General features: G+C 33.5%; 1 long non-coding RNA gene across 1 annotated transcript in view; it reads left to right on the forward strand.

Annotated features, from left to right (window-relative positions):
• The first annotated feature begins 22,395 nt into the window (after positions 1 to 22,395).
• The window catches only part of LOC108360784 (uncharacterized), a 14,264-nt gene continuing 10,729 nt past the window's right edge, over positions 22,396 to 25,930 (forward strand). The window contains exon 1 of the long non-coding RNA XR_001847180.1: positions 22,396 to 22,405. This is a non-coding gene — a long non-coding RNA (uncharacterized LOC108360784). The remainder of the gene's footprint in view (positions 22,406 to 25,930) is intronic.

Here is a 25,930-nt window from a genome sequence, read left to right on the forward strand (position 1 = left end):
CTGATCATTTATGTATACATTTGTCTATATCTATCTCGATTCGTTTTGGCTGTTACAAACAACCGTTATGTGAACAAAATTAATATACCCTTGTGCACAAGTGCGCTCGGGTATAATAAGATAAATAGTTAAATCTAGTCAATATGTGAGTGTCGTAAAGTTATGATATTTAAGAACATCTCTTTCTTAATTAACGATGACACTGTTTCTATATGAAGCTGATTTCGACATTTTGTTTAAATAAAATTTAGTATCGAAAATATTCTTTCAGAACTGGGTTAGGAATGTGATATAATAGTTCGTTCAAAACCATTTTTCAAAACTTATAAAGGCAAAAACGAGAAGGCGAAGACAAAAAGAGAATACAAATATTTCCTGCAGTGAATTTTCAGATTTTTANACATTTTGTTTAAATAAAATTTAGTATCGAAAATATTCTTTCAGAACTGGGTTAGGAATGTGATATAATAGTTCGTTCAAAACCATTTTTCAAAACTTATAAAGGCAAAAACGAGAAGGCGAAGACAAAAAGAGAATAAAAATATTTCCTGCAGTGAATTTTCAGATTTTTAAAACGGTATAGTAATCTAATTTTTTAAATTTAAATAAAGCATGAAGACCCCATGCAATAAAGGAGTAGATACAAAATATATAACGGTAAAACTGGCACATACATAAATATATGAAAGAATGCACTCAGGCGACAGCTCTAGCCGTTGTGTGTCACAGATTTAAGTTATCGATGGAATTTTTTTTTGTCCCGAACCTCTTATGCTAAAGTCATGAAATTTGACATTTGGCGAAAAGTGGCAGATATTGGAAAATGGGGCGTGGCACCTCCCATACAAAGATAACTTCTCATATCGGTTATCTCTGGAACCGCCTTATGCTAACGCCTTAAATTTGAAACAGCCACATATGTTAGCAATACCTTACTTTCAGAGAAAAGTGGCAGGTATTGGAAAAGGGGGCGTGGCACCTACTATACAAGCTTAACTTTTTCTGACTTAGTAAGAGTCAAAGAAACCAGCTCATAAATATTAAGACGAATTGTAAAAGTGGCGAATTGACCACATCCGTCCAAGTAGGGACAGGAGTGGTATATTCATTTGAACGATATTCAAGAGATCACACGACTTATTTAGCCAATGTACGGGAAAACTTTTCATCCTGTGCGGCAGCGGGAATCCTTGGCCCTCTTATATCAGAAAATGCTCATCTGTGCTCTTTTGTTTCCTTATATGGAGTTATATTGGCATCGCATATTGTGGTTGCAAANGAGTGGTATATTCATTTGAACGATATTCAAGAGATCACACGACTTATTTACGGAAAAACTTTTCATCCTGTGCGGCAGCGGGAATCCTTGGCCCTCTTATATCAGAAAATGCTCATCTGTGCTCTTTTGTTTCCTTATATGGAGTTATATTGGCATCGCATATTGTGGTTGCAAAATCAAAGAAGATTATGTACGCTTGGCAGAGATTTCACAGGTGGAAATAAGACCATCGGCAAAATTCATGACATCGAGGGAAGTTAGTATTCCATATGGCATCAAAGCGCTACTATTTTTGGCATATGTAAGAGGAGGATTCTGCTATTTAGTTGTTTAAACTTTTTTACTTTACATACCGTTTTTGCTTTTAGACGCAATTTTTGCATTGGCCCACGCAAAATTTGTTATTAGGCGCCGCGAAGCAAGCGCGACTTGGCTAGTCGTTATATAAAAAAAACTTTCGAAGCCTCCTTATTTAAACGAATTTTTTTTATAAAATTACAAATAAAAGTTTTAATTGAATATCAACCAAGGATAGCTGATTTTATTTAAACGATTTTTCTACGAAAACCAAAGAATTACTGATAGCATTTTTCCCGAATTCGCGATGGGAGATTTATTGACGACGGGAGTTCGCTCGGAATCGGACCTTTTTCTTAACACTTTCATTAGACTTGTCCATTATAGTCTAATAGCCAGTGAACTTTTTTGCTTAAGAAGTTCATGCCAGCTAATTTTTTTCGATGTACTCTTATACCGAAAACAATCGTTTGGCAGCTTGTAGTGGGATTAATTTTTCATACGAAATGCGAAAAACTTTATCCCAAGGAATTTTTACGGCATATCATTCGGAAATGCACCATTAACAAGGTTATAGGGTATTATATTAAAAAAATTAAATGGCAGCATAATTCTCTCACGGCTCTCTTTGCACTTAGAAATTTATTTTAGAAATCAAAAATCTATAGTTCTCCAAGTTTTTAAGTGAAGTTGTTATTTTTTGGGTAATTACATACACGCGCTGCTCATTTTCCGGATATACAATTTTCAAGTCAAGTCAAATCTGAGTGCTGGTTTCTCCTCAACTTAACTTAGTTTAGCCAATTTTTTTAGACTTAGTTACGAATAAGCCGTGTAAAAAGTAGGCTAACTTTTGACCTAAGTCCAAAAAATGGCTAAACTAAGTTAAGTTGAGTTGGAGATACCAGCCATAAGTCTTGTATAACTGAGCTTTTATCCTGAGTTTCGCCTGAAAAAAAAATTCACCCGAAAATTTGTCATCCGCCCATAGTAAATACATGGAAACCAAAAGTGAAAAGTGAACCGGTTCGGGGAAAATGAAACTAATGATAAGGCTGATTGTTTATTAACTCGATGCCCTTTTTGAATAAGCCTAAAGAATTAAAGGCTATTTTTTCACATTTATGGATCTGTTTGTTGTTAAACAATTGTAGCAAAATTAAAAAAAAAACTTTTTATTTCTAACATTTGACATTCAATGTATAGAATGTTAGCGAATTGGGACCCAGCACTTGCAATAATTACAACTGCTTGCTGTAATATGTAGTGATAATAACTCGGCGAGAAGTGCATAAAGTTGCCAACAAATTAAAAGCCGACTTTGCGAGATTACGGAAGAAATAGCGGCTTGGGTGCAGCGAATTCGAAATCTAATACCGGTTATATAAAACCCACAGATAAGCATGGAAAATTAACAACAAAGTAATAAGCAGATGACGGTTGCAGCTTGCCAAACTTATCGCAGTATACGTACAACTCACGCCCCCTTGGCAGAATACACATAATGCGCTCTTATTAGCAAAAGATTAGGTAAACGCTTGGGAAATGAAATGAATGAAAAAAGAAACGAAAAGTCACAAAAACGATGTGTAAAATGCCTACTAAACGTAAATGTTCCCGTTGTAACTGCGGAGAACCCGCGACAGGACTTGGTGGGACGTTTCTCGGTGTTTGAGAGGAGGGGTGTACGAAATCATTGTACTGAGTAAGTGCAGCGTGCCTGCAAATCTTTCTAATTGAAAAACTGTTTGCATGGGCCGCTGCAACGGCAAGCAAATTGCATCTCACCGAGTAGGTACTTATTCTGCAGTGAGTGCGTCTCCCGCGCACTACCTCAGTTATGGTGTGTAAGTGCCCCAACGGTTTGCATGTGTTCTCATGTGTGCAATCAATGGCAATTGCACACTGGCACTGCAACTTTCCGCCCAGCGTTTGGAGGCTTTGTTTCGCTGGCCAATTTCAATTGAAGCCAAAGCCTCTGAAACCCACTTTGGTTTTGGATTTGAAATTTGGTTTTCACTTTTTTGCGAATCGTTGCTGCCTTGCCAGGATAATAAATATCTACTTTCAGGCTTTTGCTGCTGGCTTTCGGCCAGTGTTAGTAGCGGTCGGCGGTTTCGTGGATCAGTCGAGTCGATTGACTTGCATGTACGCAGCTGTTATTGGCGTCACAGCAGCAGAAAAAATGCATGGAAATTAAAATGAAAATCCTGAATTGCATTCAGTGCATTGCATTGCAAACAAATCCGCTACGAAAAGTTCATTATTTGCAATTTGGTTAGCTCGTATAGGGAGCGATGAGTCACAGGAAGGCAGGAATGGGGATAAGCAAGAGATATGGTTAAGCTAAGGATGGACAGTTAGGCTGAGCGGTCGAGGCTGAGGTGAGCTAGTAAGCAAGGTAGGTGATGGCACTACCAATATTGCATTTGGCATTGCAATTCCGGATGGTTTCGCCAATTCTCGGTGCCCTCGCAAAGTTGGTTGGTTGCTTTGTCGATCCGCCGTTTGCAAGACTTTTACTTCTATTGTATTGTGCTGCAGTCGCGTGACTTTTAAGCGCATGCATGTGCGTATATGCACGGCGATTTGTGAATTGCAATATGCGCTTGGGATACAAACACATCGGTCGCTTCCGTATATATATTCTATCTGCAATTGCAACCCCAAAAAACATCTGGAATAGTAAGTATTTTCTGGTATTTCACTTTTATTTTTTTCCAGATTTCTTGCAGTCGTACTCACTCACGCCCAGCTACGACGGCAAAGGCAAATTATCAGGGCACGATAATAATATGAGCGAGCGCACATCGTGATGTGTGCCTAACATACGGGGATATAAAGTGCATTTTCGGCATTGTTTATGCGCTTCTCCGGTCCTATCGCATCGTCGCACCCACAAAATAACCCCAACTCTGGTACATATACATATACATACTTATGTACATATATGAAAATCCTTTTGGTGCAAAAGTTGCATTCAGTGTACTTACCCGGTAGGGAACTCAACTAACAACAAATGCATTATATGTTCACTATTTTTAAACTAGGGGTGACTCGACTACTTTCCGTTGCGTTCAACTGACTACTTTTACATGACGATGTCGCAAAAAAGTTAGTTTGTTTTCAGCTAACTACAAACTGGTTACGTATAAGTTGACTTACTGTACTCTTGCTTCTTGTACTTATTTTAGATTAAGTATTACCTACATGATAACTATTTAGTTGGCATGTATAAACACCACTTTAGATGTGCTATTTTCATACATACATACCCTGCAGTGAAGAATTATCAATTGTTAAAAATAACCAACTCGTAGTAAGTTTTTTGGCGGGATTTCGATAAATACCCCAATTTTAATTAACTATGACAAAACCAACTTAAAGTGAGTTGTAAAGTTGTGGAGGAGTCATGCAGACGCAATCGGTAGTTTGTTTTCTTTACAGATTTCTAAACGTCATACACATACAAAGAGATTTAAAAAACGTCATACAAATACTGCTTTAAATACATTTTTATCTGCACTTCACGAATACTTTTTCGAATTCAGGACTAATAAAATGAAGCTCGAAATTTTGTTTTATCATTTTACTGTTATGTCTGATGTATTTCGGATATGGGACCACCTACTGCAGAATATGTAAACAAATAAACAAATATGCAATGTTGAATGTAAATTAAATAAATAAAAATTAAAAAAATTAACAAAATGTTTTTATTGATATTTTATGTCCAAAAGTAGTTAGCTACGAGTTAGTTATTTTAATACAGAGGTATCCAGGTTTAACTTTTTTTTGCGGCCATCGTCCCACAAAAGTAGTTAGCTTTTTCGAATAAAATATACAGTTAATAGTTAGCACTAATGTTCGCGTAAACGTACTAAAGTTAGGTATAAGCAAACGTCACTCCCTGCAGGGTAAATATATGTACATATGTATATTTACGGCTACATTATTGTAAGTAACATAGCTCAAATCCACGTCTTCTCGCTTTAAATAAAAAAAAACCCAATGACAATCCAGCAAGCCATTTTTCAGAGTATTTATTCTTTTTTTTTAATTTTTTGCCGAATTTTCTAAAATTCTTTTATGAAATTTCGGAAGAAAATCGGTAAATCAATGAAAATAATGCGGTTATGTGAAGAATTTCTTGCAAAATTTTCTTTACTTTTTTGTACAGAAATTTCTTTACGAGTTCGTTACAACCACTACATATAATTTTCTTTGAAGCTTCGTAAAAAATCGTGAAAGAAATGAGACACTGCTAAAGATTTCGTTAAGATTTCGGGTATTTTGCTTTGCAGGGAATATAAGTACGTACATTAGACGGTATCGAAAAAAAAAGTTCAACCGTACACCCCCTCATATGAAGTATTTTTGAAAAGCATTTAAAATTTTTTTTATTTTGTTTGGACAACCCTAGTAGTCGCCCAATGACATTTTTCTTCATATCTTCGGCATTTATAGTCGGATTTTAAAGTGTGATACACCAATGTTTTTGTCTCAAGGAGGGGAAGTTCATTGACTTCATGTGCTCCATTGTGGTACTTACCCACTAGATTTCAGTTGCTACCTCCCTAATGACAGTAAATTAAAACCGTCAAAAATCGTTAATCTGTTGCGAAAGAAGTATTACGATTAGTTTAGTAGAACCCGAAATAAAACACATTTTATTTTTATTTGGAAACCCATACGGAAAACCCAACTTTTATTACTTTTCTCCGCTCGCACACAACAGTTCATGACATGTTTGTTTTGTAACGGAAATTTTAATCCAAAAAATTTCAGCGGGATTCAAGCTGGCTGTATTTCTGTCGGCTCTTGAGTTTAGCTAAAATATGGCCCATGCATTGTTCATCGGTGACCGCCATCGCAGATTCATGAACTATGTGAACAAAACGCTCAGTGTTTTGCGAATGACATGGACGAGCTGTGAATTCTACTTTCTGTGTTGCCAAAGAAGAAGAGCTGAACACCTTTTGCAGAGAACACATATTTTCCATGAAAAGGTTTATATTTTTAAAGCTTACTTATATTTTATTTTCTTTTGTCTCTCATCCTTCTTGTATATTTTAGGGTTTGACAGCTGAACGCCGCCATTTAATTTGCATATTCAATCAAAGGCAGCCGCATGATTTTAAAGTGTTTTTATTTAATAAATTGTGATTAATTGGGTAAAGTTAAAGTAATAAAGAAAGCTATAACTAATCGAATAAAGTGTTAAGTGAAGGGGAATATAAAAATGTATTTTTGAAGTGGCTGCTTTAAGGAGAATAGGAGTGATAAATGTACGCTAATTTCCGAATTTTACAAAAAAGGGCATATTTCAAACCGAATTTATAAATAAATTAGTGGCCCAAAAATTAAAAAAGTAGGTGGTAAAATAATGTGTAGACCCTTGACTACAAGTGTGTGGAAATTTCTTTTGGATCGGGTCACCCCTTTGGACGTAATACCCCGAAATAGTTGGCCCACTTACTAAACAGTACCCGAAAAATAGATAAACAAGCATATTAGTAACGATATGGTTATGGTTTTCAACTAAAAATAAAATGTGCTTTATTTCGGATTCTACTGAACTAATCGAAATACTTCTTTCGCAAACGAATAATGAGTTTTGACGGTTTTTAATTTACTGCCATTAGGGCGGTACGTTAGGGTGGTATCAACTGAGATCTGGTAGGTAAGTACCACAATGGAGCACATGAGGTCAATGAGCTTCTGTAGGGAAAACCCCCATCCGCGAGGCAAAAACATTGGTGTGTCACACTTGTAAGCCAACTATAAATGCCGAAGATATGAAGAAAAATGTAATTGGCCGACTACTAGGGTTGTCCAAAAAAATTTTATTTTTTATTTTTTTGTAAATGCTTTTCAAAAACACATCATATGAGGAAGTGTACGGCGAACTTTTCTTTTTTTGCCTGTAAGGCGAGACGCTCTAATGTACATACATACATATTAGAGTGGCCTTTTTTGGTCGATTTTCAAAAACCGAAAGTTTTCGCACGAAAAAACATGAGGTTGGCAAGGAAAATAAATATGAAATTTGTTTTTTTCCGGATCGGGAAATTCCGAGTGGTTCCGGGTTGATCATTTTGATTTTTTAATAGGAAATATGTTGAAATTGAAATTATTATTTTAAATTTTCAGCTTTTACGACCATGAAACCCAATTTTTTATTCCTGAACTGTTTTTTATTGAAAATTTAATATATTTACCTTTTCAAAGTGCTCAAAAAGTCTGATATTGATTGAAAAGCCATGGTACACGATAATATTGAAGCTGAGAAAAATATGAAATCATCATTTATATCAATATATCATTTAATATAATAAAAATAATATTTAATATCATTTTAAATAAAGCATAATGTAGAATTTTTCTAATATATACTTAAAAAAAGAAATGCAAAATAAAAGATATTGGTGTAATTTCGACATTGTTGGTCGAAAAAGCTCAACTCGGAACCTCTAGGAATCACCTGAAGGCTTTTAAATTAATTACGTATTTATTTATATCCCCAACCTCACATTATTCTGTGCGAAAACTTTCGGATTCATGCATTTCAAATTTTTCATACAACAAAAAGGCCACTCTAATACATATATAATAGTTTTTTTATTTTTTTCTTTTTGAACATTACTTTTTTTGTTGGAAGTGAAAATTCTGAAGCAAATTTTACACATACATATTTCTTCGGTTCAACCCTGCATGACATTGAAACCAATTAAAAGTTAGCCGTAATAAGTGGGCCAAAAGTTGGCTATTTTAGAAGTCGACTACGAATTTCCCGACAGGGTATACAGAAAAATATACAAATATACATACCTGTATATCGTTACCTTAATATAGAAAGGCCCTAACTCATATAGTAGCTGAAATGCAAAAAAGCCGTGATTGACTAAAATTTTATATTGCTTGAGAATCTTAAGTTAAGAAGATTTGGGGACTTATAAATTCGTTGAAATGTATCATAATCAATCAGAAAGGGAATTTTGGATTTTTACTTAGTTACAACTTTTTGTATTTCAGCCTTTCTATATTAAGGTAAACATAACTAAGTATGTATGTACAATGTACATAATAAGTATTTTTGGTGATTTTAGGACTTGCATGATGCGAATATGTACATATGTCTCATTGCTTATGTTCATATCGATGTACATTTAACTTTTAGGCCTAGCAATTGCATTTCCTTTACAGCGAAGGTGCAAGCAAGTGTAAACGTCTGACGGTCATTAAAACACGAAATTAACTTGGATACCAAACACTCACACTAATCCAATTCAATATCAAACACGGCGATGCAACTCTCAAAATTCAAATTTGGGTATGGGGAACCCACCTTTCTTTGAGAAATTTTCTCTCTCCGGCATATGCTGCTATTCTTGTAATTATAGACTTACCAAAAAAGTTACGGGGACGCCACCGGTTTTATAAAATGTGTTATATTTTAAGTTTCTGCCATAAATGTTTGGCAGAGCTTGTCCTTCAATTTGTGGTGTACGTCTTGATGTTGTTTCACAAAATAAGGGAAGTTTTACGCCGCTTCCGAACGGCAAATGGATTTTATGAGAAGCCTTTTCATGGCAGAAATACACTCCTAGGTTTGCCTGCCGGGGGGCGACCGCTGTTAGAAAAAATTTAGATGTTGCCGATTTGTGGCGCGGGGAGAGACCTACAGTTTTGAAGACTTCTAACCACTACACAATACTTTGTTTAAACCAAACTAAAATGCGTAATCAAAAATAGTTATAAAATCCCAAAAAAAATCGAATATCTTAGTTATTCATTTCCATATTTTTTTTTTAAGAAAATATCATTGCCAACTTTTTAGCTATATTTTATTTTCTACCATTTTTACAACCAAAGGCTAAAAATCTACCAATCTACATGAAGGAAGTGCACACGTATTTTATCATCGAACACACCAAAAATATGTATAAATGAAAATGACGATAACCAATATAAAAGTGAAGTTGCATCTCTACCAGCTGTTTATGTAAATATTTTTCGTTTGCATTACGTTTGTGTTGAAGACTGGCAAATGAGTGGGTTGTAAACTTCAAGCATATCAAATCGAATTTTAATCAACAAATTTTATAGGGGTGATTAATTGTTTGAGCCTCCTATTACATTAATACAAATAAAATTCAATTCAAAATTTCTTTTTGAAATTACGGCATTCAGTAATGAGTTCGCCTTTTCAAAATTGTATTGGATTCGAATGGAGTTTTTTTGTTAATTCCGTTGATTTAAAAAAAAGATGCCAAATTCTAACATTTGTTGTATGTAAGATCTACCACTATTCATTTTATCGAAGTAGATGCACTGCATCATTAGGTGGTATTCTGTAAAATAATATGAAATTATAATTGCAACAGGATTTTGCATCTTTTTTTTTAATTCATCTATTTAATCTAGAAATGCAATTTTTTTTACAGAATAACAAGTAAAAGTAAAAAGTAGAATATATGGCATCTGCAAAGCTGGTCCCTTTATCGGATAGGTTTTCAGGTTGATGTTATCCTTCGATGAATTACTTTTTTTCCTTCTATAAAATCCATTAAGAAAACACGGAAAATCGTAGTTAATCGGTACAAGTGAAAAATCAGCACACTTCTGGATGTTTCATTCAACAAGTATTCTACGGGACATATTTCTTAAAATCTGCTACATATTTTGGTTAGATGCTTGTAGGTCATATAGCTTGATCTTTGAGGAGTCACTCATCGGTGAAACGTGTTCGACTTCAATTACTCCTCACCAACCAAAATTCTGTATCCACCACTGATGTGAGCGAAGTGGAACATACATTTAAAAAATCAATACAGGTATGTATATATAACTTTTTACAATATATATCTAATGGTTATAACAAGATTCTTTATTTTAATCTATATTAATATATATTTTGAAAGCCGTTTTTTCTGTTCGTAAGCGCAGTACGGCTGAACCGATTTTTTGGAAATTTCGGACAACTGCGTCATCAGGCCGTGACTTATTTACATACTCCGCGGGGAGTTAGGAAGCTAGACAGATTGCGAGCACGCTCCAAGCACTCCAAGACATTTTCTTTTCAACTTGAAATGACCTTTTTATTTATTTTTTTTTTTATAAAAGGCATTCCAAAGTGACGGGTGAAACATTTTAACTCCTTTCGCTCAAGCTTTTAGGCAATTCTCTTTAACCACTGATGTGACAAGTGTCAAACTGTTTACACTTGAAGTCAGATATCAGTTTATTACGAAACTGATAAAGTATAAAATTGAATTATATAATTTACAAAGAAATTTTACATTTTCCAAGCGTGACGGGTGGGACAACGATGTTGTTGGATTCGTTTCCCAATATAATACAAACTATAAATATTTCGTTCAAAGCGGCTTTCTCGAATGTAGTTGGTAGAATGTTAAGTATCATTTTATGCTTTAATGGCATTATTATGTTTTAAAATAAAAAAAACCTTATTTTTGGTTGAGACGGGTGGAACAACATTTTGTGACGGGTGGGACGAGTCACCTTTGAGGACACCTAGCTCGTGAGTAAAATGAACACTGATTTGATGTGAATATTTGAATAGGGGGACCTCATTTAAACAATTGGAAATTTAAAATTTGTGTGTTGCGTGAAAAAATACATATTTTGCTTTGACGGATGGGGCATCCAATAGGAATTTTTGTGAACGCTTATAACTTCTCACCATAAATGTATTTTTCTAATAACTTACCACCATTTTAAAGCTCATGAATTGTGCTTTCTTTTTGGATAATTATTTTTTGCATTGCCACCTTTAGTAGATGAGATACGCCTTGAAAACTTGATGCAAACATATTACTGTACATTATATCGTCGGTCCCTACGAAGAGTAGCACATTTCAGATTTTCGCGTGGAATAGTAGCACATTTCACTATTTGCGTGGAAGAGTAGCACATTTAGGGTTTAAACTAAATTATAAAAGCATAATTTATATTGGAAATTCAAGTGCTTATTTTATATTTCTATAATTCTATTATAAAATTCATGAAACTCAGACGATATATAGCGCTTAGTGATAATTTGCTGGAGATCATCCACTTTTCTTTTTTTTTTAAGGCATTTTTACCCTTTAAGCTTTATGCATTTCCTATTGTGTTATGGTTAACCATTGAAATTTTGTTTTCAGTATGTTCAATTTCAATTAAAATAAAGTTCATTTAAAAAAACCATGTAAACCCACGCTTAAAATTTTGTAGAAATCTAAATATATAGTCAACAAATTTTCATTCAAATTTATTTACTCAGAAGTGTTACAATTTTTTTGAGTATGAAGCTTTATAGCCGATTCAATTTTAGTGTGATAATGTGCAAGTTTCAAGAGTCTTAAAACCGTTGATTCCTTTTGTCGCATTTGCTACCATATAACGAATAAACACAATTTATTTTTATATGGAAGAAAACCGCAACAACGGAAATTTTTTGTCACTTGAAACTTGCACATTATTGCAATAAAATTGAAAGGGCTTTAAATCTATATACTCAAAAAATTCTTAGAAAATAATTTTGACATTTGGACATTTTTAGTTTTCCTCAAAGTTTCAAATTTGGGTTTATATGGACTTCTTCAGAGAATGAAATTTATTTTAATGAAAATTCTTAAAAATAAATAAATAAACATAAGTGGAAATCAATATCACTTTGAAATGAGGTGCTCTTGATATGACTGCATGTACATTAGGGTGGTCCAAAAACAGTAAAGTCGGAATTGTAATGCTCTCACCCCCTAGGATTGTTCTATATAGAAGAAAAGTGTACCTCTATTTTTTTATTTTAAAATCAAAATATATGTAGAGGTCGCTCAAAGCGCTCAAAATTTTCCATGTATTTTTGTATGGGAAAAAACTACTTTTCGTAGAAATGGTATAGAATTCTTGAAAATCAAAATTTTCGATCGGAAAACTCTGGTTTTATTCAGGAGAGTTACAATAATAATACCCAATTATTTATTTAACCATTTTTTAATACTAACGATATTTTATTTGTCCCCCCATTGCATTTTTCGGGGTTTTTGGCGGACCTACAAATTATAGTTGCGATGAAAAAATGGTTAAATAAACAATTGGGCCAGATTTGGATTCAGCGCATCATAAACCTTCGGAAATATACTTTATTATTGTCGGCCTGTGTAATTACAACATACATGTATGTTTGGTTTTTGTACGGCTGCTAGTACCACTTTACATGAATTCGCTACTCTTCTACGCGAGAATCTGAAATGTGCTACTCTTCCACGCAAAAATCTGAAATGTACTACTCTTCCACGCAAAATTCTGAAATGTGCTACTCTTCCACGCGAATAGTGAAATGTGCTAGTCTTCCACGCGAAAATCTGAAATGTGCTACTTTTCGGCGCGAATAGTGAAATGTGCTAGTCTTCCACGGTAATTTGAGATGTGCTACTCTTCGTTGGCGGCGACGATATATGCATTTTTAACAATAAAATAGACAAATTAGTGAAAATTAAATGGATACAAATCTAGTTCTAAAGATTTCATGCACCTGCTTGACTTTTTTTACAGATTTAAACACCATTTATGTAGTTTATTTTTTATCTGAGGTGTCGTCTTCGCTGGAATGGCCCCTAACCAGCGCCACAAAAATCCACATTTCAAAATTCGTACAAAAATTATAAAAATTCAACAAACTTTAACATTTGCACCCAAAAATGTTAAACTTTTTATTTAGAATTTTTAGAATTTTTTTGTATGCAGTTTTGTAGCTGATAAAATTTTAGATAAAATTTCTAGACGCTAAGAAATCGCGTTGATTTTTAATAATTTTTTTTGCCTGGCGGTGTTGTGCATTTTCTTCTATATATGTAATACATATATGCTCGACAATTTCGTTTGCATGGGAGAAAATGCCCATGGTTTGGTAAAGGGCTAAACTTTTATAGAAAAAATATAAACTTTAAATAAGCAAAAGAAAAATGGACAAAACTAGTCAAAACGCTACTTGACTTAATCAGCTGACCACAAGTGTATGTATTGCTAACGGTAAGGGCAAAACTATTGCAAAAAAGGTCTGCCAGGTGGCGCCGTTTTGTTATTAGCGGTTGCGTTTCTCGGTGGCTGTAGCATCAGCTATTGAAAAAAAGGCAGGCACCGAGGTACCAACTAAATGACAGTATTTTTTCGGAATACCGTAAAGTTTTGGGTAAACAGTTTTCATTTCATCCCAAGCGTCGATGATATTCCGCTTTAGTTTCGGACTTGACAATTTAAATAAAAACTAATTTCATCTTGTGGGCGAAGCAAATCATCATCTTTTCCCCTTCGTTTGTGTACAAGAGATTTATGAGGGGCCCAAAAATCGAACCCATTTTCTACTGATTCTAGTTCGCTACCCATTTCCATAAGATCATCTGCGCACATTATTTAAGTTCGAAAGAACTTGATTACTGAGGCCAATGCTAACGGATATTTTAAATGATTTTTTAGAACCTGGGGGCGAATAAAGTTGATGCAGCTAGCAAAAAAAGATGTTTGATTCATGGATTTTAGACAACTACAGAATTCATATTTCTTGAAAATATTTTTACGATTATTTTAAAATCAATCGATTAATAATCGATTAATGAAACACAAAACTACGATACAATAAATTGGACAAAAGTAATCGATTAATTTAATCAAATGATTAATCGCTGCCATCTCTATATGTACATATCTAGCAATGTTGTTATAGACAACATTTAGAATCTTTTTACACACATAGTCACAATTTGCATAAATCAAATCATGTCAAAGTTTTGTTAATGATTACACCCGGATTTTTTGACGCGTCAACATATCGTCCCCCTTATGCATGAATACGCATGGTATTCTGGGTTCTGGTATAACATAGAATATCCAAAGGTTAATCAAGTCAACCCAACAAATCAAAATAAGTAAATTTGCACATTCATGCTTCCGGCATAAGGGTGACGATGTCTATGTAAATAAGAGTATATTGGGCCACAGAAGGTAAGTTTCAAACGTTATTTTAAAGTGAAATAGTACATATATCGCAATACTCTTCCTTTTCGTAAGAAAAAGAAGTCATAAAGAATTTGCTCTCAATAAACGTGAAAATTAATAGAAGAATATATCTATCATACAAAGGCTTGGCATATTAGCATCTTTACTTTAATCTAAATCGTGGAAAGTCTCGCGATCCCTGAGGTTTTTAGGTATACTCTTTAGAAGCTAGATGTTCACATACACACATACGTATGGAAATAGCCCGTATCAATAATGGAACCACGTTGGTTACCTGTATGCAGTGTTGCCAGGTAATTGAAGTGAGAAATCATCAGTTTGGTTCTCAAAAATCGCCATTTGCATGTAAAAATCATCAACATATAAAAACTTTAATAAACAGAACCAGGAAGCTCTTAGTTTTTTTCTAATTGCTATACGTAAAAAATAAAAAGTTTAACTTTTTTACGAATTATTGAAATTCACATTACTTTTAACAAAAATATTTTTAGTTGCAATAAAATCACATTTTCATATTCATTTTTTTTTTCAACTGCAACTTAACGATGTTCATTAAAAACTGTTCATACCTACAATTTTGATAAAGAACTTATTCATAATTCCCTTCGCTCAATAAAATATGTACCAGTTAGGNTCGCAATACTCTTCCTTTTCGTAAGAAAAAGAAGTCATAAAGAATTTGCTCTCAATAAACGTGAAAATTAATAGAAGAATATATCTATCATACAAAGGCTTGGCATATTAGCATCTTTCAATGTGTTCATTGCAATATCAAACAATGTGACAGCAGGACCAAACTTTCAGCTGCATTCTACACGTATAAACACAAAACATCCCGACTTTGCAAGCTGGGTATTTTGTTTACTGAATTACAGGTCACTTAATTTTCTTTGAGGAATGATGATCTAAATTACTTTAATCTAAATCGTGTAAAGTCTCGCGATCCCTGAGGTTTTTAGGTATACTCTTTAGAAGCTAGATGTTCACATACACACATACGTATGGAAATAGCCCGTATCAATAATGGAACCACGTTGGTTACCTGTATGCAGTGTTGCCAGGTAATTGAAGTGAGAAATCATCAGTTTGGTTCTCAAAAATCGCCATTTGCATGTAAAAATCATCAACATATAAAAACTTTAATAAACAGAACCAGGAAGCTCTTAGTTTTTTTCTAATTGCTATACGTAAAAAATAAAAAGTTTAACTTTTTTACGAATTATTGAAATTCACATTACTTTTAACAAAAATATTTTTAGTTGCAATAAAATCACATTTTCATATTCATTTTTTTTTTCAACTGCAACTTAACGATGTTCATTAAAAACTGTTCATACCTACAATTTTGATAAAGAACTTATTCATAATTCCCTTCGCTCAATAAAATATGTACCAGTTAGGGATATTTCAAATGTCATATTTTTCACATTCCCGAATGCGAATGCGAATGTGCGATTGCGAATGCGAATCCGAATGTTAGGAGTAACATTAAAAAAGCTATAATCAACTAAAATCATTGATTTATTACCTAAAAATTTCATAAATTATTAGAATATTGAACGAGTGCTTAATTATTGTTTAAATTTGCGCATATTAAGATAGGTAACCAGTTTCCTCGCTTAATGAATGCAAATTTACACACCGTGTAAATTAAATAAAACGCTGCTTGTTTACTTCTACTTATCATATTTATGTGTGGCGTATAACAAATTTCAAATTTGTTTGTTGAGTTCTAAACATTTATTGTTCACGATTTGACAGTTTAAACATAAAATGTTTAAAATTTTCCCAAAAAAATTTTTGTTTAAATTTACGCATATAAAAAGAGGTAACATTGTCTGTATACTTTTACATACAAAATTTGTCTCTTAGAGAAAAATTACATAGAAAGTGTTTAAAATTGAGTAAATAGGAGCACTTCATGTTAATTATTAGTAAAAAATATATTTTTACTTTAAGGTTTTTTACAATTTAAAACATTTCATATATATTTTTTAAACATCTCGCGTTCAAAATTAAATCGTGAACATCTTGTGTGTATATTTACACAGGTTCTGGTGGAAAAATAAATACTTTTTAGTAGTAGTTTTACATGCATTTTTTAAAGTGTATACCGTGTTTTTATCTAGTAGTCAAAGTTCAAAAGGGGCATATTATATTTCAAAAAAAGTAATTTTGCTGCCTTTTCTTCCATGAGGCGATTTCGTATATACGGCCGGCTGCACTGAACAACTGCTCACTTGGAAGGCTGTCGGGTGGAGCGCTCAAACATTTGCGGGTCAGATCTGTCAATTTGTCGTATTTTAGTTTAGTTTTCCACCAATCGAGAGGATTTTCACCGAGATGAGCTCGTTTTTCTTTAAGATAGGCCTTCAATTGATCTTTAATTTCACATTTTTTAATGTCTTCAATCCTATGACCGCGCCTTGCTTTCGCTGGAGGAATCTAAAATTATTTCTAGGTTGCTTATAAGACTTTTAGCAGGACTTGTTGAGGGCCCATCAATGTTGCTTGATATACTACTTAGGGCCGTTTTCTAATGTAAGCAGTAAAGTTGCTTTTACTAACAGGGCAGATAAATTGTTCCTCACTTTAAAGTGTTTTCCTTTTCTTATCTTACCGGTAAAAATAAATTTGTTATTCACTACAAGCAAATATAGAGCAAGAGCAACTGTTAGCAAAAACCAAAACCTTGGTTGAAATATCTAATATATCTGATTCATGAACCCAAATCAAACCAAAATTTAAAGTTGGGTGAACAATTTTAAAGGCTACATCGGGTGACCAACAATTTATCGATTCGAGAAATTAATGCGCTGATGAGGAAACGAAAACTCGTATATCGAGACGATGAAGTGGCCGGTAATCTAAAGGTTAGATGAGAAAACGGCCCTTAACCGTTTAGCGCCTGAAGCTAAAAGCCGGTTATTGTCCGCACCCTGGTTAGACCTAGAGCCATTTCAAAAATATTAGAGTGGATTCTCTGCCCATGTACACATTCGCATTCGCAAAACATTCGTATCACTTGATGCGAATGCGAATGCGAATGTGTAAAATGATGCGAATCATTCGCATAACGAATGCGAATGCAAATATTCGCAATATCCCTGGTACCAGTACACAATGTCACAACGCCCAAATTACCAATTTGACCGCCAAAAACTACACAAATAGTGATGCAACAAAGAATAAAACTACTTATCGATAACTACTATTAGTGCTGTCACATAATATAATTTCGATACGACAATTATGTATTAGTAGCGCTCGTATCTATACTTTCTTTCGCAGTATAATATATATTTTTTTTTATTCCAAAAATGGATACTGCGGTTTCCCCAAAATATGGCATTTGTACTGTTTTTGCTGTATACATTTTTTAATACACAGGGTTCGCGGAAGCACGTTTTTAAAAATGCTTATCTTTACATATATAATATTATGTAAAAATAATAGGGACACGAAATCTTTACCAGTTTTTATTATTTTCCTTTCGGTGATTTATGTTTAATCAGTTTTTATTAAAGCCTAGTTAATTATATAGGTACCTAATACTTAACACCATATAAATCCACATTACAAACTTTTTAGGGAAATTAAAAAAAAAATCCACAACAAAAAATTTTGTATTCATGATTTTTAGAAAAGTAAGTATGTAGCTTTATAGCTTGTTAAGGTGCAAGTTTCAATAGGCTCAGAATTCGCGTTGATTTTTAACCGACTTCCAAAAAAGGAGGAGGTTATCAGTTCGTCGGAATATTTAAAAAAAAAAAATTTTTACCGCATAACTTTGGACCACGTCAACCGATTTCTATAATTCTTTTTGCATCGGACAGGTAGTGTCTCAGTGGTACCATACTAATCTGGTTTAGATCCTATCATTGGATCATGAAATGTATATAAATATATTTTTTTATGTATGAGAATTGTGGTCGGTTTTGTTTTTTTCCTTAAAAATGACTTGTTGTTTATTTGTTTGCAGACGCTGTAATCATTTTCTTCCATAAAAAACAAATTGTCGAACATAGTAACTTTGTGTTAAAGAAAATGCGTGACGCTGTCAGCAAAAAAAAAATCAAAAATCAGCGGTATTTTGTAGACACTTCCAACTAGAATATGCCACTTTTTTGAATTCTAATTTTTGTATAAAGTGTACATGGCTTTTGTTAGACGTATCATTTTGTCTCGGGGTGAACAATAAATGAATACTTGTATTATGTGTACCATTCCAGGAATACTGTACTGTAAAAAATGCTTTTATTTTAAAATGGAGATGGAGCGAAAATGGATTTCCGCGCAGTAGTATACTGTTTTTTGTCCGAAAAAAGATACGAGCGTTATTTATTTGCAGTAACGGTAACCCTGCAAAAAATTGTGAGACTAATCTCTAAAGAGAGTATTCCGAGATTACTCTCAACCGGGTACAATTGGGCATTAATTAGTCGCAACTAGTCTCATACGGGTATTATTGGAGATCAATTAGTCCCCGACTCATCTCTAACGGGTACTATTAAAGATTTAATGATATGTACGCACTTAGTCAATGAAATTTTATGTGTGACGTTGGCATAGAGAGAGAGTATTCGCTTAACAAAACTGTGAACCCCGGTTCGAAACGCAGCTGGCGCAAATTTTTATTTTTTTTTATATTGACAATTAGTCCCTTCATAGGACATGCTCGAACAAAAGCGAACAGTTCATTCCATATAAAGAGATCAAAAGTGGATTCCGGAGTCATCCCGGATTAGGCACATTTTTTGCAGGAAAACTCTCAATAGCTGTTTAAACTGCAATTTTTAGTTGTCTATGTAACTATCTTCAAAGTAGAGAACCAGCCAAATTTGCACATAAAGAAAAATCGTCAAAACGTCATGGCAGTAAAACATCTTCAATATGACGACCAAATGCAACCTGGCAACACTGCCTGTATGTCCCCATGCTTGTGTTCTCAGCAGATGGAGTTCATACAAAAGAGTGAGAATTCCAAAGAGAACCCCGCAGCCTTCACGCCTCAGCATGCAGTTAGTGAAACTGATGAAAAAATAAGTGAAAGTGTTATAAAAGTACATAAGTACATATGTATGTACATTAGCGTGGTCCAAAACAAGTAATGTTGGAGTTTTAATGCTCTCACCCCCTAGGATTGTTCTAGATCGAAAAAATATACTCCTATTTTTATACCTTTCATGAGCATGAAATGGTATTATAACTTGGCTCCGATGTTTGTAAGTACCAGAATAAGAAAATATAGACCCATTAAAATGTATACTTAAATGATCATAACGTCGAGCTGAGTCGATTTAGCCATGTCCGTCTGTCTGTATGTCTGTCTGTCTGTGCGTCTGTTTGTATGCAATCTAGTCTCTCAGTTTTCGAGATATCCGGATGAAATTTGGTAGGTGCTCGTATTTTTATGTTGTATTAATCATTTGTCGGAACCGCAACAATCGGACCACTATAACATATAGCTCCCATACAACTGATTGTTCAGGTATGAGATTTTTCGTTATAACTTCTCCATTTATGCAGCTAAGAACATGAAATTTTGCAATACTTCCACCCATTATCAACAGAAAACTTGGAGTGAAAATTATAAAGATCGGGTCACTATAACCTATAGCTCCCATACTACTGATTGTTCAGATATAAGATTTTTCGTTATAACTCCTCCATTTAAGTAGCTAGTAACATGCAATTTTGCACTGTTGTCACTCATTATCAAAAGAATACTTTTTGTGAAAATGGCGAAGATCGGGCTGCTATAACCTATAGCCTCCATACAACTGATTGTTCAGATATGATATTTGCCATAACTTCTCCATTTATGCAGCTACACATGAAAATTCTCACTATTTTCACTCATTATTAACAGAATATTTACAGTGAAAGTAATAAAGATCGGGTTACTGTAACATATATCTCCCATTCGACTGATTGTTCAGATATGAGAATTTTCGTTATAACTCCTCGATTTAAGCAGCTAGGAACATAAAATTTTGCAATACTTCCAACTATTATCAACAGAATTCTTACAGTGCAAATAACAAAGATCGGGTCACTTTTACATATAGCTCTCATACAACTGATTGTTCAGATATGAGAATTTTCGTTATAACTCCTCGATTTAAGCAGCTAGGAACATAAAATTTTGCAATACTTCCAACTATTATCAACAGAATTCTTACAGTGCAAATAACAAAGATCGGGTCACTTTTACATATAGCTCTCATACAACTGATTGTTCAGATATGAGATTCTTTGTTATAACTTCTCCATATATGCAGCTAGAAACATGATACTTCGCACTATTTTCACTCATTATCAAGAGATGGTTGGTTGGTTTAAGTGGATTGTCACTAAGGTGACAAGCAATTAGCAAGTTTGCCATTTTGATTCCACAACTATCAACAGATAGTTTACAGTGAAATTAACAAAGATCGGGTCACTATAACTATATATTGCTTCCATACAACTGATTGTTCAGATATGGGATTTTAATGTAAAACTAATTTATTTGGACAGCTAAAACCGATTAATTTCGTAAGCTATTGTATAAATAATAATACAAAGTCTACTGAGAAAATCGTCAAAATCTATGCTGTATAAGCTTTATCTCTTATACCACTGATTGTTCCTATACCAGTTTTTGCGATATACTTCCTTTATGTAGGAAGCTAAACCCATTAAATTGTGTTACCGGTTTACATACCGATCACACATATATCTTTCATACCTCTGTTGTTTAGAAAAAATTTTTTATATATGTAACTCCTCTATCTATGTGTGCTGTGAATATATAAATGTTTTCAAATACAGTAATCTGTTTAAGTAAAGTTTTCAGATGTTTATGAAAGGTATGAAGCCTTCGGCATAGCCGAAGACAGCGCTGCTTTTACTTGTTTATTTTGAAATCGAAATATATTTAGAGTTCGCTCAAAGCATTTAAATTTTACCATGTTTTTGTGTGGAAATAACGAACGAGTTCTTGAAAATCAATATTTTCAATATTTTTTAAAGATTACCCATAAAATATAGTTATATCCAAAATTAAAAAAAAAATAATTGGGTATTATTATTGGGAAACCTCCTGAAGAGAAACAAAGTTTTACGATCGAATTATATTGCTTTTCAAGAATTCTATACCATCTCAATGAAGTGTTTTTTTCTCCATATAAAATTCATAAAACAAGAAAAAAAATGTATCTTTTTTCGGTATAGAAAAATCCTAGAAGGTGAGAGAACAAAAAATCCGACATGCATTGTTGGACCACCCTAATGTACATACACAATTTTTCTGTGCGGTTTGATTTGTTGTTCGACTGTTTCCAAAATGTGAGCTTGGAAAACGTGAAAACACTTTAAAAATTTTGAAAATTTTATTGATAGTTAAGACACACACTGTAATACTTAATGAATAATGGATATATAAAATTAATCGCATAGTCATGGAGAAAATATGGAGCTATTGGAAAAAGGGGCGTGGCACCTACCATACAAGCCGGATTTCATACTGCATATCTCTGGAAGTGTTCATGGTACAGTACTGGGACACTTCTTATGTAGATATATGAAATTGATCCCATACTCATTGAGAAAAATTGGCTCTTTAAAAAGGGAGCGTGGAAAAGTACAAACGTACTGACTTTTACTTATCTTTGAATGTGTATATAATTTTTCTGTAGGTATATTTGTGAGTGAAATCCTAAATGGCTGGAGGGATTTTAACAAAGTTTTGTGTGTGTGTTTGAGTGGGTCTCTGGATAGTTTAGTTTCACAATTTAATCCGCCAGTTGACGCTGGAGTTGAGTTATTACAAAAAATCTTTTTTTACGATCCGATTTGGTGGATATTCAAAACATGTATTGGAATCGGTAAAGGCAGTCCAATTGCAAAAAAAAGCTGCCAGGTGGTGCTGAGGTCGAGTTATTACTAAACATCGACAAGTGAGAAAAGGTGACGTAAATGTCAGACTAAATCGACCTGTTGCACCATTGAGTATATCGAACTCTCGTGTGTTACGATTGGCCCAATGGATGTGATTTGTCAATATTATGCGTCAAAGCTTCATTCGAAGAAACCAGGGTTGAGTTGTGCAGTGGTAAATCTCAAATCACCACCTGTCGAAATACCTTAAAAGCCAGTTTCATGAAAGCAATTTAATGGAAATTTATTTTTTTAATTGAATTTAATATAGAACCTGACAAAAAAAAAATTATTCTTCACTTAAATTGCTTTCGCGAAACTGGTTTTGAAGGTATTTCATCTCAGTTTATGTATGTATATTGTATTTCTGTTGAACACGATAAAGTTTCTAGGGCACATTCACTATAGATCCGGATCATTGTTGCCGCCAGGAAACTTCTCATGGACATAACACGTTCGTTCCGCCGATGAATGTGCCAGTACAAATCGTAAATGTGGATTGTTGCAGAAACTGTTGGTCCAAAATGTTTAAATTAAAAATCTAATTTTAGGCGGGACGAAGGTCGCCGGGTCTGCTAGTTGAAAATAAATGATTTCATACTGAAATTCGTGCAAATTGTATCCCTGTAGGGAAAACTGGAACTAGTGAACCAAATTTCTAGTTCAGTACTAGTTCTTTTTCGCCACAAACGAACCAGGCCGATAGTAACTAGTCCCTCACCAGGCCAAACGCAGTGAAATGTGGTACTTTCACTTAACTATTTTATTTCAAATTTTAAACGCAGGGAAGGTAATCATTATGAGAAAAATAATTTAAATCAGCATTTAATCATTACTTTATGAATTATATATATATATTTATTTTTTCGCTCAAACGGAAATAATTATTATTTGATTTTTATTTTTGGGATTACAAATAATGATTATTTTATGATTTTTATTTTTTCGCGCAGAGATTATCATTAATTTTGAGTTTTATTTTTCCACTTAAAAATAATGATAATTTATAAATTGAAAAGGCCATACAGATGCAACCTACTGAAATTTTGACCTGAAAAGATTGTTCTTATTCCTCTTATAAGGGTGCGGCTATCTCTCAAAAGGATACGTCGGTAATCACGCTGGTATAGTTTTTGAGTTGCTTAATAATCATTATACTTAGTGATTCCATAAACAAAGGCCAAGATCCTGAAGGACAATTGAGAAAGGCAATGCAGTTGCAGAAAAAGAGGCATTTAAAAAAAAAAGTGTCAAAATAATTATCACTTTCTCACTAAATTTATTTAAAAATGCAAGCCACCAGAGCTACCTTTTTTTTAAGAAAAGACAAATTAATTTTTTTTTTATGCAATCCAGCACAGCTACATTAATACTGTCAGTCAATAAAGTTTAGGTACAACGAATTTTTTACAATACGGGCAACTATTTTTTTAATATTTTAGTTTTCGGTAATTAAAAAAAAAAATATGGTCGATTCTACAACAAAATCCCCAAAAATCAGAGTTCCAAACCTTGTGCAAAATTTAAGAAAATTCTGCAAAATTTCATTAAAATAATTCACTTTCTATTTACGCTCTCTAGAAAAAGTTTTTTAGCCCATTCAATTTTAGTATAATGAAGTGCAAGTATGAGGAAGCTAGGACTTAGCAAACAACAAAAAAAAATTGCTAAATATCAATGGTAAGTCCTAGCTACCTCAAACTTGCACTTTGTTATACTAAAATTGAATGGGCTAATAACTGAGTACTTAACCTTTTTCTAAAGAGTGTAAATTGCAATACTTGGATGGAAATTTGCAGTTTTCTTTAATTTTGCATAAGGTTTGGAACTCTGATTTTTGGGGTTTTTGGTGTAGAATTAACCATATTTTTATAATAAATTAGGGAAACAAAATATTTAAAAAATAGTTGCCGGTATTGTAAAAACTTCACTGTACCTAAACTTTATTGACTGACTGTATATCTTATTTAAGTTATGTACGACAAAAACTTACTGAATTTACTTAAAACTCAATATGCTTAAATTTAGAAAAGTAAGACAAACTGAACTAATATTTTTACTTTTAAGCAGAACGCACTTTTGTTTTTTACTTACTACTTAAGTTTAATACTACTGTTACTACTAATGTGGTTTATAAATTTTAAATAAATACGTTTAAACATTTGTGATTGTATTGTCCTTCCTTCAACCGATCGTATTTAATATAGAAGGGAAATGTTTCGACAAGCCTGATTAGAAATGTAGATCTAAGGTGACGAATTTATAACAGGTTGGGAACTACATAAAAAAAATGAATGCAGATCGAACTAGATCTCATCTGTCGAATTTGGAACTGGTTCGGAACTATAGAAAAAGGGATGCAAAACGAACTAGATCTTATCTGTCGAATTTAGAACTGGTTCGGAACTAGAGCCAAAGGGATGCAACGGGGGACAATTGACACTTCCTAGGACATCGCAATGTTAAATTCGCCAGTCGCTAGCATGCAAAAGAGAATTAACGCGTACTAGTCATGGTTCCAAACGCACTAGAACAGAACCAATTCCGCACTAGTCGTTTCCCTACAGGGATTGAAACACATGTAGGTGTATCTGCGATATCTCACTGCAGAAATGTTCGCGGAGGTATGGATTTGAGAAACAACGGACAAAAAACGTGTAATGTGTGGTATGTGCGCTCAAGTGAGCAGAAGTCGAGTCGTCATGTATTCGTTTCGGCATGACCATGCTTAAATGCTTGCTAATAGCAGAAATGCATACCCAAAGAGTTTTATTTTCAGAAACAGTGTTGCCAGAACTTTGAGCTGACCGGCTATATTGGCAAAAAAAGTGGCTAAAAACGGCTAAAATGTTTCAAATAAAATTCACATGTTTTAGTTAAAGAAATCGCAAGTAGAAATACTAGTAAAATCATGATTCTTTTTTTGTAAATAAAGGTTATACGTATCTAGGCTTTACACCACTCGTTAAATAAATCACAAAAACAGAGACTGGTAAATTTATTACAAATTATTTTTGCTTAACAAAAGAAACTGTAGTTATACGTACATTAGGGCGGGTCAATTTGTATGGATCGATTTTTTTTGACATTGTTCCTAGCATATTCGGATTCTTCATAAAATTCTAAGAAAAAAATTCCTCCAGACCATAGCTCTAAAGTTAATTTCGAGCCTGCGCATTTTTAAAAGAAGATATCTTATATATAAAAATGAATTGCTGTCCGTTAGCCTCGCTAAGACTCGAAAACAGCTTGACCGATTTTAATATTTTTATTTTTTCGGTTTGTTTTTTATAATATCCGGATGGTTAAAACCAGAAAAAATAGAGAGTTGCCACCTGTTTAAAAATTTCAATATAAGTAAATTAATTACATAAATTAGATATTGCAATATGGGTGTCAAAAGAAAGA

Source organism: Rhagoletis zephyria, unplaced genomic scaffold, assembly GCF_001687245.7.
Source record: "Rhagoletis zephyria isolate East Lansing unplaced genomic scaffold, Rhagoletis_zephyria_1.1 Rzeph_scaffold_00628, whole genome shotgun sequence".
NCBI lineage: Eukaryota > Metazoa > Arthropoda > Insecta > Diptera > Tephritidae > Rhagoletis > Rhagoletis zephyria.